General features: G+C 36.5%; 1 long non-coding RNA gene across 2 annotated transcripts; it reads right to left on the bottom strand.

Moving 5' to 3' along the window:
- Positions 1-2466: 2466 nt before the first annotated feature.
- LOC141297845 (uncharacterized) lies at positions 2467-15640 on the bottom strand. Of its 2 annotated transcripts, XR_012341473.1 has the most exons (3): positions 13413-15640; positions 13118-13217; positions 2467-2756 (listed from the first exon to the last, which is right to left on the bottom strand). It is a non-coding gene; the product is annotated as an uncharacterized lncRNA (long non-coding RNA). The 2 variants fall into 2 exon arrangements; XR_012341472.1 differs by having other exon boundaries at positions 13118-15640.
- Positions 15641-15719: the final 79 nt, after the last annotated feature.

The following is a 15719-nucleotide window of genomic DNA, read 5'->3' as shown; positions in this document are numbered from 1 at the left end:
ATTTATAAGCTAACATTAACAAAGCATTAACTAACATTAATAAATACTGTAACAAATTTTCATTGCTCGTTGTAATGTTAACTAATGGAACCTTATTGTAAAGTGCTGTCATATATTTTTACTATTTTTGTTTGCTTTAAGAAACTAGGCTATTAAGGAGACAAGCTCGTTACAAAAAGCCTAATAAAGACCATTTTATTATACTTTAATTCTTTTAAGTTTAAATATACCTAAATTATTTTTCACAGACAAAAAAGTGCACTCTTTCTATAGATAAAAATGCTTCCAGACCTTTTTTAGTCACTTCTGATCATGTTGTACTGTGATCAGTAGATGGCAGTAAGATGCTGCGCATCCGTCAATCCAAAAACATCAGAAGAAGGAAGTTCGGAGGTCATCTCTCGGGCTGCTCAGATATGGAGGCTGCGTTCGAAACCGCATACTTCCATACTATATAGTAGGCAAAAAGCAGTAGGCGAGTGAATAAGCATGTTTGAATCTTCAGTATTTGTGGTGGTTATAAAAATGAAAGTAAACCAATGGAGTAAGGTAAAAATTATAAATCATATTAAATGTAATATTTTTTGCACATACCTATTAGTGTGTAAAAGGGAAGATCTTGTCTTTGACGATTGATGCTGAAGTTTGTGAGTGATCGTTTAATTAGCTTGCCTTGTTCGCGAGTGTTCGCCTGTGGGGGGAGGGGCATGCTGCTCAATTAATACACAGCTTCAGAAGAAGACGCAGCAGCTCCGTCTCTTGTGGTTTTTTCTTAACTGTTTATTTCCCCTCATCAGGTATGGAGTGTACATACATGCACTGAAGTTGTCTTAAACATGCAAACAGCAGTTTGCGATATGAATGTCATTGTTTATAGTGTTGTATGAGTTGTTACCGAGTGTTGGAGCGTTATACCATTTCGGCTAGTTATGCTAATCGGAGACGATGCGGTCGTGGCCATACTTTCTGACTAAAGTAATTAAATATGCTATCAGTTAATTCGGGTGACAAGAAATGTTACTACAGTAAGTTGTACGTTATCTGTGTTTTAACTGTTTTTAAAGAGTATTTGTTTCATAACCATTCATAAAATGTGAGAAACACTAATTGAATGAAAGCTGTATTTTATTTTCCCTGTTTTTATACAGAACAACATTCAACATGAACAAGTTAATGTTACATTCCTGTTAATTGTCACTGATTGCTATTTGTGATGTCAGATGTTGTAAAAAGGAAATACTTTTTGCATGTTGCTCAATTAATACACAGCTTCAGAAGAAGACGCAGCAGCTCCGTCTCTTGTGGTTTTTTCTTAACTGTTTATTTCCCCTCATCAGGCGGTGAGGGTACTACATATTCATAAAAGAGTAGGCGAGAATTACTAGGCGAATGCACTAATTCTCGCGAGATTCGGACGAACGTATACTTAATTTGCGTCCAAATATGCCTACTTACCTATATAGTAGGGAAAATGAGTACGTGAAGAAAGAAGTACGTTCGAAACCTCAGTATTCATAAAAGAGTAGGCGAGAAATCCCCGGATGTCCTACTGCTTCAGCCCAGATTCTGAAGTGTTCATCTGATGGACACTTTTCAATCCCAGAAGGCCAAAACGTCATCATCGAACGTGATTGAGAACCGCGACCAGGGTGTTTACAAATGTATTACAAGCCAAAACACGGTTCCCTGTCTTAAAATCGTATTTGTTGAGCTACTGTATCGTAAACTGCTGATTTGCATAAAGTGTCAAGACGTTAGACAGTAACGATAAAGTATATTTGTGATTTCGCTGTAAAATTACGCATAGCGTAAATGTCTATTTAACAACTGACAGGAACATGTTCTAAGAGAATTAAATGAGCACATCACAACACGAAACAGACATCTAAATGAGTGATGGACGTTATGTGAGTTAATGTAGAATTCACTGTTGTCAACACTTCTTTAGATTAATGTTATGTTAAATAAAATGTTAAATAAACACGTACGTATAGTAACTAAACATTAGTTATCATTTGTTTTTAGTTATCAGTTTCATTTGTCTATTAGTACTGCTGATAAATTCAGGAGCATTTGTATTGGATAAAAAGCCAATTAACACAACAGCTACCTCATAAATGTAGTTTTGAGCACCTGAATCAGAGGGAACTAAATCTTGGCTGGATGTTACAGGGACCGATGAGACAAGTATGCTTGTCTGGTGAAGAATGACTGATAAAGCAGTACTGCCATCAAAGGCTTTGAGTGAGTACACTACAGATATCAATAAAACATTTTAAACCTTAAGTTGCAGTTTATTAATATTTAATAAAAAAAAATATATATAATTTTAAGCAGAGCTATTACAGCACTTTTCTGATTCTTGATTTCTGTGCCTTTGTTGCAGATCTTTTGTGGTGGAGCAGGACCTGAAAGGAAAGGTGACAGCAGCATTTGTGGGAAAAAAGTAAAATCTGAAACTTAATATAAAGTTAGATAATTTTATTACTTCTAATACAGAGATCTAATGACATTGTGTTGTTAAAATGACAGCTTTTGTATTGTATTTGTGCATCTTTGTATGATCTGAAATGTCTGCAGACTGGTGTGTGCAGTAAGAAAGGAGAAATCCACAGCAGCATCCTGGAAATGGTCTAGTGCCATGGATGAGACCCTCTATCACTCCACCTGCCCTTGTTTCCTCATCTGGACCAGATGTTGCTGTGGTCTCTTCATCCTCGGAGACCAAAGAGACAGCGAGAGCATCTAGAGAAAGACTAAAATACCAATATGTCTGAATAAAGCTTTGTTCCATGTGTCTTTATTTATGTTCATGGTTACTTTAATTTTTTATTTTACTCATTTATCCATGTTGTTGTCAGTAAATAAAATATACGTATCATTAACTAATTAATTAATTACTTGATTGGAAAATAAAACATTATGCTTGTTTTACTAAAAAAATATATAATTAATAATAGGTCAGCATTTATCATTTTTTATTGATCAGTGCATTCTGAGGTAATCTTAATTTCTTAGTAGTAATACTTAATTTTTTGAGTGTAAAATCAACAGTCTTCTCCAGAAACAAGATCTTCGAGCAGCTGATCCACGTCTCCTTTGTGCAGATATTGCAAACATGGAGGAAGATGTACTAGGTAGGGTCGTTGTGTTACTGAAGCTATGAGGTGTTTGAGCACCGTTTGTGCTTATTTTCTTTTTATTATTATTACATAACTTATAATTACACGCTTAGGGAAAGATGGTATTTATCTTTAACAATGAACAATCATAATGAGAAAAACTAAAAACATAACTATTAGGCTTGCTTGCATCATAGTATGTGATTATATGCATGGAAATATGATTAAATATCTCTGAATAATCAAAATATTCACATCATAGTTTATCAAAAATTGGATTTTTGTTATTGATAAGCCTCAGGGATGAAAAGAGAAATTCAACAAGAATTTAAGCCAGTTTTGCGTGTGGATAAACAATTTTGAACATAAAACAAAAGAAATAACTTATTCAAAAGAAAAATAAAGAATTTGGGTTTTCAAAACAAAAATTATTTCTTTAAGAATTAAAAATTACAAAAACCTAAATGAGCCCAAAATGTGTCCGTTATACTACAATCACAATAAAAGAACAGCTGTTTCTTCAACATGACCACAAAATGAACAAATTTCATCAATATCAAAATATTCATAGAAAGATGAATTAAACGTCGCTCTTATCTGTTAAGTTGTTGCACTTGTTATAACGTCGTTGGTCACATCATAACGTCAACATGGCGGAAGACGTGCAGATCCCATTCATACTCAACGAGATTTGGCTCGCTAAGTACTTATGGAAATTAAGTACCTACTCATTGACTATGCGGTTTCGAACGCAGCCAAAGAGTTGCTGTATAGTTCAGAATATTTGAAATAACAACAAAAATATAAATTGCACATGTATGTAAAAATTAATAAAACAAATATTTAAAATACAAAGAACACACAAATTGAAGCACATTAGAGTTTCTATTTGGTAATTTTTTAGTTTTACATCGTCATGTCTGAAAAGGATAGTATACCTTGAAATCATATGAGGGTTTTTTCTGAGTTGTTCAAGCCGTGTGAATATAAAACTTATTAAATAATCAAAAGAACACTTTTGTTTTTCAGAAAAAAGTGGGTTTTGAGAACAAAGTCAAATGGCATAAGGTTCTAAGATAAGAGTTTGGTTTTTGTCATGATCATTTGAAAATCCATCCAAAATGAAATAGAAATTATAATTTTTCATCATCTTCAACTTGCAAATATGTTGCAAAAAGTACATTTATCACAAATAGTTTCTAAGAGTTCTATTTATGCCTATGGGATAACATATAAAAATTACGTTGTCTTTGACTGTTTCTTTGCCAAGTATGTTACAAATGTCTTTATGACACACATGATTGGATTGTTTGTTTGGAATTTGCCCAGTCTCTCGCTGACTGGCTGCATTCGTTCTTTCATAATAGCTAAACATCACCCAGATTTGATTTTCTGCAGGAAACAAGCTGGAGTTGGTAAGATTTTCTGTCGTAGGTATTAAACTCTAAATCTAGATCTAAGTTTACTGCCTATTTGATACATTTGTATAACACACAAATGTATAGCCCCCATTAGTTACCAGTAACGACTTAAACAGATGAGTAAAACGTGGTTAAGTGTTGTAGCAACACAGTCAAACATGCTTAGTTGTTTGTTTACAGTGTCCTTGTTTACAGAGTAGTTGGAGGGCAGTGTTGTCATCATCTAATTTTTTTTACCTTGAGCTGATTTGTTTTTAAGGGGTCAAGTGCTGAAGGTACTGTAGCTACTATTGTACCCTTTTGGTTTTCTTATTATTCTTCCTCCTCATTGAGTCTATGGCAGCCTTATAAACAAAAATAGAAAAATTATGAGATTTGGTACACTGATAAAGCTGGTTCTAATTTATAATCTGACCAATGTTGGGGTTTACAATATACTCCAGAGCACTATGGCAAGCTGTTTTAGCTTAAAATATTCCCAGTGTTACTTTTCGCGATTGCATTTTTACTAGTAACAGTTCAATTAGAGGGCTCTACAATTAAAGTGCCCCTATTATGGATTTCTGAAAATTACCTTTCCTGCAGTGTGTAACACAGCTCTAAGTGAATGAAACTTACTGTTACAACATACTGTAAAATTGTAAATCCAAAAGTGCTCCATGTATAAAGTTATTGTCTTTCAAAAGATATAGTTGCTTGTTACACACCCAGACCAGGGAATACTTTAAACCCCTCCCTCAAACACTGTAGCATTTCTTTTCCAACTTTAAAATCAAGTTTTTCGACGTACCCTAACTTAACTTTTCGCTAGATAAGGCTGGGATCGCTTAGAATCCATTGAAGCTGCATTGAAACTGCATTTTTAACCTTCAATCTGTTGACCACCATATGTCAACTATATGGAGAAAATTTTTCCTGAAAAAAAAATTAATTTCTTTGCGACTGAAGAAAGACATGAATATCTTGCATGACAAATTATCAGGGCATTTTTATTCTGAAAGTGTAGTAATCCTTTAAAAATAGTTGCTCTGATGAACTCTGTAGCATGCAAAATACGTATTTAGTTGTGTGTGTTGTGTTCGCTCTGCGCAACTTGTAGGTATCTTGCCAACTGGCTAACAGCAATATTTGTTTGCCTGCTTTTGTCTAGAAATGTGTCAATATGTTTGAATGTCAACCTGTTGTTGGGGACTCCCAAAACCAAAATATGCAACTTTCATAATCCATAATAGGGCACTTTAAATTCTTATCGATACAAATTACAAATAGAGAGCTCCAATTAATTTCTTACTTGTAATAATTATGATTAGAAAGCTCCTTATTTGTAATTATTACTAATAACAATTTCAATTACAGAGCTCTCTAATAAACAATTTGTCACGATTCAGACAGGAACACACGAACAACAACAACGTAGAATAGCGAACAGTTTAATAAAAATCCAGGAGAAACAACGGGAAACACAGGAGCACGGGGAAGTAACATTAAGGTCCGACAAAGCAGGAGGGTAAACACACATGTTAAATAGACAGACTGATTACACACACAGGTGCAGACGATAAGGGAGAAACCAAAACGGAAATGTCCATGGAAGTGATGATGGAGAGAGGAGCCAAGGACGAGACAGGAGGGATCTGAAGCAGGAGGGGCCAGGTGAGACCCAGACCACAGCCATGATGAAAACCCACGGTGGAGCCGATGGAGGGAGGAGCCATGGTGGAGGGAAGGCTGACGACTCCATGGGGCCGACCGACGGAGGCGGAGCAGGTGGCGATAGAGTCCGTGGCGGAGACGGACAGCCGATGATCCTGGGCGACACCGAGGATCCGGAGGGCCAAGGTGGAACCCAAGGCTCTGGCGACCAAGGCGGAGGCGGAGATCTGGAGGTCCGCGGTGGAGCCGGAGTGACAGAGGACTGAGGCTGTGCCAGAGGGATGGAGGAGTTCCACGGAGCCGGTGGGACGGAGCGACGAGGCACAGCCGGAGGAGTGGAGTCCTGAGGCGAAGGTGGGATGTCGACAGACCGGGGCGGAGCCGAAAGGACGATGGAGCCCGGTGGAGCTGGTGGACCGACAAGCGACGGTGGAGACGAGGGAACTGAGAGAAGGGGTGGAGCCGCAGGGTCGGAGGGCCGAGGCAGAGTCCAGGACTCAGAGGCTGAAGGCGGAGATGAGGGATCCTCCTCCAGCCATGACGCCGATGATGACTGGCAGACCTGCGGCGAACCCACTGCACAGAGGTGGACTGAGGGTGAGCAGAAGGACTGACAGGCAGCAGTGGTGGCATGGTTGAAACATTATGGCTATTGGAATATGTTAACTGAGGGAGGGAGGGTGGGTGGAAAATTAACATTGACAGACAGTTCTGGATGTGCAGGGGGTTTAATGAAAATGTCCTCAGAATATTTTAAATCTTGTTCACAGTTTGTCCTAGATCCAAATTTAGCTCACCCTCAGCGGTGGTGCAGTGGGTAATGCTGTCCTCAGCACTCTCACATTCCACTGCAGCCTCCACCGTCACGGTCATTATGGCCGGCTCACGCACCTGGTCTGACGGCTCGTGCAGCTCATGCTCCGTGGCGATCAGCCGCTCTGTCGCTCCTCTCGGCGATGGCTCGCTGGTCGTGGCAGCCTGTAGCTCTCCTCGGTGGGCTCTGGCTGGTATTTTGCGGGTCGGGTGGTGACTAGCTGGGCTCTGGGTCCGGAGTGGCACCGGCGAGATTCTCCATGGAACAGGTGGGGAACGAGGATCGGTTTCTCGCCAGTGTCCACTCCACAAACACGGCGAAATCCTCGGATGACGATGCTCTGCAAGACGCGTTTAGACTCTCGTCATAAAATGCACAGAGCGCGTCGTCCGGGTAGCTGGTGGCGTGAGCTACAAGTTGGAACATGGTGGTATAACCCTCGAGCGGCAGATCCCCCTGCTTCAGCCGAAGGAGGATGAATTCTGGATGGAATAGGGGATCCATGAGGAAAACACAATGGAAACAAAAGACTGGAAAAAATTAACGTGAACAAAACGGAGGGGAACACGCAAAAAAACAACTGTGTCAGTCGGACCTTCTGTCACGATTCAGACAGGAACACACGAACAACGACGTAGAATAGCGAACAGTTTAATAAAAATCCAGGAGAAACACAGGAGCACGGGGAAGTAACATTAAGGTCCGACAAAGCAGGAGGGTAAACACACATGTTAAATAGACAGACTGATTACACACAGGTGCAGACGATAAGGGAGAAACCAAAACACACAGAGCTGCGGGGGGAATTGATGGGAGAAACCAACTAAAAAGTCCAGGGGTGTGACACAATTCCAATTAGAGAGCTATACAAATGATTTTTTACTAGTCATATATTTCCATTGACTTCCATTCATTTTTAAGTACAGAGCTCTAAAACTGGATTTGTACTAGTAAGTATTATATTTAGAGAGCTCTACAATTTAATTCTTACTAGTAACAATTCCAATTAGAGAGCTCTCTAATTCAATTCTTACTAGTAAAAATGCAATTACAACGAATAATGCTGGGAATATTTTAAGGTAAAACAGCTTGCCATACAGCACCACCACCAGTTCAAATAGATAGAACTTTTGGACAATTTTTCCTAGAGAAAATTTGTTTACCAGTTCACCAAAATTTAGTTTTTCACTACTCCTTTAAACTTTGTCCAATTTTTGAAAATTGATACAGAAGATCACTAGACAGAGCACAGAAATGACTGAACAGAATTTGGATATTCATCATCAAAAGTTATGATGATGCCAACTTAACAATATTGACCAACATTTGAATCAGAGGCTGTGTATCAGCAAAATTTGGGTGGATACAGATTGGATGAACCGCCTTAAAATGTCTTTTAAACACCTAGACATATCGGCATTTGGTAGGGTTAGTGGAAAACATGTCCTAAAGGTACCTGACACATCTGAACACAGCGCCATCTATTGTTCCAGAGATATGTAAAAAAAAATATGAAAATGTAATTTGCTATATCTCAGCAGTGGTCTCTAAACAAAATTGTGTGCATGTCATCAGCAGAATGATTTGTGGGTACATGCCAAATTTGGGAACAGTGCCACCTACAGGTCATGAGATCTAAATAGTGCATATAACTTTTGAAATATTTGTCAAAAAATCACAATCTTGGTGTCTATTGATTTCTTGTGCTTGTAGTGTTGCTGTAAATGTACTGTACTTGCTGTACAATAATTGCTGTGCTTGCTGTACTGTGCCTTATGTACTTGGCTCCAAATGCAGCTTGCAGCTGTTTGGCATTGATTCAGTTTGATTAAAGGAACACTCCACTTTTTTTTGGAAATAGGCTCATTCTCCAACTCCCCCCGAGTTAATAAGTTGAGTTTTACCGTTTTGAAATCCATTCAGCCGTTCTCCTGTTCTGGCGATATCACTTTTAGCATAGCTTAGCATAGATCATTGAATCCTATTAGACCAATAGCAGCATCGCGTTCAAAAATGACCAACGAGTTTCCATATTTGTTGTATTTAAAACTTGACTCTTCTGTAGTTATATCGTGTACTAAGACCGGTGGAAATGCAAAGCTGCGAGTTTGCATTTTAGGTTAAAAAGTATATAAATTGTAATTTTTTTTTAAAATTACCTATTTGCTAGATAAGACCCTTCTTTCTTTGGCTGTGATTGTTTAGAGCCCTTTGAAGCTGCATTTTGGAAGTTCAAACTCAGGGGCACCATAGAAGTCCATTATATGGAGAGAAATCCTGAAATGTTTTACTCAAAAAACATAGTTTCCTTACGATTGAAGAAAGAAAGACATGAATATCTTGGATGACAAGGGGGTGAGTACACTGTAACCGATTTTTGTAATTTGAACAGTATTTTACTGTAATATCTACAGTAAGATACTGTAAAATGTATATACAGTATTTTACTGTAAACTGCAAAGGATTATGGGAAAATATATGATCACTACTGTAATTCTCCACTACTGTAAATCCGTTTACAGTAGTGAACCTGCCCGCGAAAAATTGACCAATGGCAAGGGAGATTTTTTTTTCTCCTGTTGAGAGGAAGTGGCGGTAAAAAGGACAAAAGAGAAATGTTGCATCAATAACTCGACAAAAAGGTTAGTATATTATTTCTGTTTTATGAAAAACTGAACAATTTTAATTTGTTTTCACTTGTTAACAGCAAACTAACAATATTCATCGTGTTTTTCATGTCGGTAGCCTTTTTTTTCTGACTGACGGCCGGGGCGCCGCCATAACGGTGAAAACATGGACTGGTGAGTAAATTAAGGTGACCTATATTAGTCGAAATAAACTTTATTTAAACTGAGAAACACGTTTGTATATTCGGCTGCCCTTTAATGCAAGTTAGTTCGTCTGACGAGCCCTTACTCAAGCTTAACAGCAAACTGAGGTGAAATACTAAGGTAAAGTGCGTTAAGCAACACCACTGTTTCTGTGGAGATTTTAAACTGTATTTTCAAGCCCTTCTTTTGCTTGTCATTTTCAAGTTTCTGGTCTGGATGTCGTCTGTAACGTCGGAGCGCGGAGGTGTATTTTGGATCTTCTTCTGTGAATGACTGCCATAGTATCGACGATAATGAACTGGTAAGCTAATAATGTCAGTAAGCCGAAGTTGACAAACTTAACGTTAGTCACAGAGCAGCATAATATCTTTTAAACGCTGCCTCTTTATAGTTGGCAAGGTAATTCTCTTCAAATGATGTTTAAGTAAGAAATGTGTGTATGAATGTCGTATGTAACTTTATAGACGGAGTGACAGACGTGACATAAACAGCACGCTAACATGAAACACTGAGGTAAAACTGAACACCGCGGTTAACTGCATCTTTTGTGTTTTATTTTCAAGTTTGTGGTCTTGTGGTCATGTCGTCTGCATCGGAGGTGTATTAGAGTCTTTTCTGGTGATTGCCGTCGTCGCGGTGCAAACAACAGGTGAGCTTCCCCTTTCATCAATTTAACTAAGTTAATGTTAACGTTACTAAATTAGCCAAATTAGCCACAGGCTGCTGTTCTCCACTGACTTGCAGAACAGGTTAACTTTTTAAAGAGAGTAACGGGCTAGCAATATATTAATATAACAAGTTTTGCTAATAAATATTATAAATGTTTATTTTATTAAAAATGTAGATTTTATTACTGTACAGTAGTTGTCTTTTCTGATCATAAACTATAGTAACACTAAAAGGGTGTTGTGACACTGTCTGTTACAGGAGATTTCTCCAAGCACTAACTGGATGCTGACCATCAGATGCAGAATCATCATACAGCCAGCTGTCCATTTTACAGACATGCAGAATCAGGTAACCCAAAACATTTTTGTTTTACATTGCATTTACATTCATGCATTTTTCAGATGCTTTTATCCTAAGCAAGTTATATTGTATTTAAAGTACACATTTGAAAGGTATTTATTTCCGGGGAATGTTTTTTATTACCATGTCTTGTCACATCAAGATTGAGTTTGCATGCACATTAAAATTATTTCTATTAAACCAGCATTTAAACAGCAAAATGCAGCTGCTTCAGGTATCTTTAACTTACTGTAACCTTTAAATTCATAATAGCAATCTTACCGTCTGTCAATTTAGATTATTGTTACTGTAAAGCAACAATTAGAGATTTTTAATCATAGTAGGCTTATTATATGCACAGACTTTCTAGGAAACACACGTTTAGAATGTTTATATGAACAGATTGGTTAGCATTTAGCATGGTCTGTGGCAGACTTTACTAAGTGTCAGGGCAACAAAATTCAATAAACAAGAATGTAATATTAAGTGATTTAAATCATGAAGAAAGTATTGTCTTTTTGCTCCATTTAGTAAAAACGGTTCTTAACAAAGCCATGTTGTGCATCTCTGCACACAGCAGTGTTTCATTACTGAATGAATTTACCTTTTTTAAACACCTAGAATCAGTGACTTACTGACCCATTCATAAAATTCTTTATAAAAAATTTCAAGAAAAAGTTTCTTCAGTTTTTTTTCTTACTACTGCGTTCGTATGTAGTATATCATTTTTTTTTTAAATGCATACAGCACCAAGTTTGACAGTTGAGGCAAATTCTTTAAACACTGTTTTTCTTGTGCTTGCAGGTTTGTTCAGACAGTCAACCTTTGTGGCAGCAAATGCATTGACAGTCACAGATCAGATGGACTTCTGGAAAGAGGGTGCAAACAACAAGCATCAGCCTGAATCCCATTCTGCCGTTTCTCATCAGAGAGCTTGTCAACTTTGACTCAAAACTACTAAAATTTAACACAACACAAACACATTTTTACTGTATGATTTTATTTTATTTACACTACCAGACAAAGCTTTTGAACAGTAAGATTTTAAATGTTTTTAAAGAAGGTCTCTTCTGCTCACTAAGCCTGCATTCATTTGATCCAAAGTACAGCAAACACAGTACACTTTTGAACCATTTTTATTATTTAAAATAACTGTTTTCTTTTTGAATATATTTTAAAATGTAATTTATTGCTGTGATCAAACCTTAATTTTTAGCATCATTACTGCAGTCACATGATCCTTCAGAAATCATTCTTATAATTTGATTTTCTGCTCAAAAACTATTATTATGATGTTGCTGAAATTATTATAATGCTAAAATACATTTTTTTTTTCAGGTTTCTAGAAAGGTTGAATAGAAAGAATAGAAACATTATGAATGTCTTTATTATCACTTTTGATCAATTTAAATCATCCTTGCTAAATAATATCTTTCTATTCATCAAAGAATCCTGAAAAATCTAAAAATTAAATAATGTTTATCAGCATACTAGAATGATTTCTGAAGGATCATGTGATACTGAAGACGAGTAATGATGCTGAAAATTCAGCTTTGATCAAAGGAATAAATTAAATTTGGATCAAATTAATGCAGGCTTGGTAAGCAGAAGAGAATTCTTTAAAAAAATCTTAGTGTTCAAAAACTTATGACTGGTACTGTACTTACTTATTTTTGCTTTTCAGTATGTGTATGTTTGCCATGATACAAAGTCTCTGTACTTTTAAAAAGAAAATGTTCAACAATTAAAAAGAATATTATCAGAACTAATGCTTATGAGTTATTGTGATTTTTATGGGGTTGGGGTGGTAAAAATCTTGAATTACAGTGCTGTAGGTTAATTGGATTGTTTTTACAGGTAAAAAATGTTTAAAATAAATGAAAATAAACTCTATAGTACTGATACTGTAATTGAAAATACAGTAAAAATACTGTAATTGAAGATACAGTAAAAACACTGTAAATTAAATTACAGTAAAAATAATGTAAATGAAATTACAGTAAAAATACTGTAAATGAAATTACAGTAAAAATACTGTAAATGAAATTACAGTAAAGACCTTTTAGTACTGTAAATGCACTTACAGTATTAATACTGTAAACATTTTTACAGTAACTTACTGGCATCCAGCTGCCAGTAAGTTACTGTAAAATTTACAGCAAACTTTTTACAGTGTACATTATCTCTAAATCTTTATCTTTTGTTCTGAAAGTGAACTACTCCTTTAAGAGTTTGGAGTGGTTAGCAGTTTAAACATTCAAACATTACCTCCACGTTTCTAGCTGTCTTTGTAAACCCTGGTTTCACGGTGATATGTTGGTCAGCTGATGGCTTTGCAGTGATTAGCTCCATCTTCTTGTGCCACCTACTTTATATACAAGTCAAAACATACAATGTGTAAACTCAAACTTCAAATAGAAAGTTCAAACTAGCAGATGTTAACTTGGGACCTGTCAAATGTCTGTTTTCTTATTAAGGTGATGGTAGATGTGTTATCTGTGACTCTTATGTCAGGCCTTGCACACTAGTTCGTATTTGTGATGAATGCAACTATGGGTCTTACCAAGGGCGCTGTGTCACCTGCGGAGGTCCTGGAGTATCTGACGCCTACTACTGCAAAGAGTGCACCATCCAAGAGAAAGACGTGAGTAAATCTGCTCTATATTTGCCTCTGCTTAAATACGGTTTGACAAACCAATGCTAAGTCTATATTGCGCAGTATCTGGATTTGTAATCCTATATTCGTTTCTTCAATCCTTGGACATCTGTTTAATCTCATATTGAATAAAATGTCAAATGATCTGTTTTTATTATTACACAGAGGGATGGCTGCCCCAAGATTGTGAACCTCGGCAGCTCCAAGACTGACCTTTTCTATGAGAGAGAAAAATATGGCTTCAAGAAAAGATGAAGAAACAGGGATTTTGTTTGTAGCAAGAGTTTTCCCACTTTGTTATCAGACTTGATACAATAAAAGGTGTTCCCTTTTGGTGTTTGTCTCTTGCATTTAGGACCTTTTACAAAAATGTAAAAAATTTCTAACAATATTTTTTTTACCCTGTGATATTTATGTGCCAACTTGCTTACTTATAGAGGGTTTGCACTTACGTCACGATTTGGTCAGTTACACAGATGTAAACAACAGCATGGATTGCACGGTTAATGTACTACTGAATTTGTTGTTCTGCTAATTTGTTGTCTAAACCATGAAAAAAAATGTGTGGAAGCTGCTAAATCATATAGAGGGCTTGGTAAGCAGGAAAAGGGCACAATATTTTGACAAACTAAAGTTAATAGGTGGTAAAGAAACTTGCAAGCAGTGTTAATTAAGATATTAGCCTAATATTTCACCTACCTGACTAGAAATGATAAGAACAAACACAGATGTTATCAAGATTCTTGCCCTGGAAATCCTGATTCAGTTTGGCCAACCACAAACGCCTTTTGTTCCTTTTTTTTTTTTGCAGTCTTCTACTTGACTTGTTATAACTTTTGGCAGTCTATAGTACTCCAAATGTTTTCCTGGTCGGACCAATTAGTGAAGCTCAAAATATGACAATTAATGACCATTTTCTGCAGCAATAATCAACGAAATATGCATGTTTCGTTCAGTTCAGGGGCATTGTTCACGTTTAGTGCCGCCAATATGGCCAATTGTCTGAAAACGATCTATTATATTTGTATATTTAACATTTACCATAGAAGCTTAACAATAGCAAGCAACAGTAGGCTACGCATCCTGATATAATATAGGCTACAAACAGCATTTTCATTCAATGTACAGCCATTACAGTAAATGTTACCGGCCTCAGACCTAGGGGATTCTGGGCCAGCAGCAAAGGATACACAGGCGTTAGGCACTGTGAATCGATGAATAAACCAAAGTGTAGATTCTGTAAAAACACGAGAGGACAAAGAAGTTACGTCTTTCCACAGTGGCGTTCAGTTTATTACTGAAATAAATTCTCTTTAAATTATGAAAAATATTTAACACTTCAAAACAACACCCAAAGTGTAGATTCTGTGAAATACAAAAAACAAATCCATGAGTACACTTGATAAGTTTGCAAACACTTTTGATCATAATATAGATATACTTCTATAAAAAAATATACAGATACATATAAGGTTATATGAGGATCCATAGATATATAACGAGAATCTTAGTTACATTTCTAATAATGATCATTGTTCACATTGAAAGAGTATCAAAAATGCAAACACCAATTATCAAGATACCGCAAAGTCTTAAAAGACCAGATTTCACAGAGAAAATACTAGGGATTTCATTGCACTTGAAATATTAATTTGCTATAATTATTTTCTGGCATTCCATTTCACTCATGCACATGCACACTGAAACAATGCAAGTGCTGAACACTCAAAATGGCGACTGAACCGAGAATAAAACAAACACAGAGAAACGTAATTCTTAAAACATACAATAAATGTCATAGATGTAATATTTCAGTCTAATGAAACATTTTCTAACCTAAGTGAACGTTAGTGAGGCATGCAACACGATTTAACTCACTCTTTTTATAATCCCCAGTGAATTAAAACACTTTCTTTCTCTTAGATAAACTTCAAAACTCATTCAAACTCTTTGTATTACACATTTCAGTTTGCACAAATACAATGAAATTAGCATGTTCACGAAATATTCTCACACCTGTAAAAACACGAGAGGACAAAGAAGTTACGTCTTTCCACAGTGGCGTTCAGTTTATTACTGAGCCCGCTGAACAAGGGGAAGTAAATCTCTCGCGTCTTTCATGAGCGCTCCATGCGCCATCTATTGGCATGGTGGTGTAACGTCACAAAGATATACTGTTTTACCTTAATTAGAAAAGTTCTATAACTAAAATAA

This window comes from Garra rufa, chromosome 22 (assembly GCF_049309525.1).
Source record: "Garra rufa chromosome 22, GarRuf1.0, whole genome shotgun sequence".
Classification (NCBI taxonomy): domain Eukaryota; kingdom Metazoa; phylum Chordata; class Actinopteri; order Cypriniformes; family Cyprinidae; genus Garra; species Garra rufa.
The sequence above is the reverse complement of the archived record's forward strand: the minus strand, read 5'-3'. Positions and strand labels throughout refer to the sequence as shown.